Raw genomic sequence first — 829 nt, forward strand, 5'->3', positions numbered from 1 at the left:
TTGACAAATGGGACCTCATAAAGTTGCAAAGCTTCTGTAAGGCAAAATATACTGTCAATAGGACAAAACAGCAACCAACAAATTGGGAAAAGATCTTTACTGACCCTATATCTGATAGAGGGCTAATATCCAAGGTATACAAAGAACTCAAGAAGTTAGACTCCAGAGAAACAAATAACCCTATTAAAAATGGGGTACAGAGCTAAACAAAGAATTGTCAATTAAGATTGGATTTCAAATCATTTTCCTCTACTTTGGTTGTGTTAGAATATCCAGGGTTTGCTGTAGAAGGGTGGCTGTGCTCTAAAGGCATCACATTGCTGTGGCTTTTGTTGATTTTGATCTTTCAAGGACCTTTAGTCATCAGATATCCTGTTGTAGTTGGTATTAGGAGGGCAGTTGACTTCAAAGCTCTTGGTGTGGCAGGCTACTGGTAAGTATCCTTGTGATCTATGCTTCCAGATCTGCACATTTGTATGGTTCAGGAGCTGCAGATACGATTAGGGTAGGCAGAGAGATGGTTGGAATATGTTGTTCTCCTGGGTTAACAGGCTGTTTTTGGCATCTTGACTTGCCCAGAGGACTAAAGAAGCAGGGAAAACATGTGGAGGAAGGAAAGGTTACCTGTTTGTTTCAGGCTCAACAGGTCAGATGGAAGAGAGGTGGCAAAAAAATGGAGTAGTATATTATTTCTTAATACTGTATTTGTTAAGTCATGCAAGACCATGTGGAAGGGATGGTGTAATATGGTTTCCTTCCCATTGAACAGAGCCAGAAGGGCATAATCTTCCATGAGAGTTAAAGGTTACTGCTGGGAGTGAGGTGTGTG

The sequence above is a fragment of the Mastomys coucha genome, chromosome X (genome assembly GCF_008632895.1).
Source record: "Mastomys coucha isolate ucsf_1 chromosome X, UCSF_Mcou_1, whole genome shotgun sequence".
Classification (NCBI taxonomy): Eukaryota; Metazoa; Chordata; class Mammalia; order Rodentia; family Muridae; genus Mastomys; species Mastomys coucha.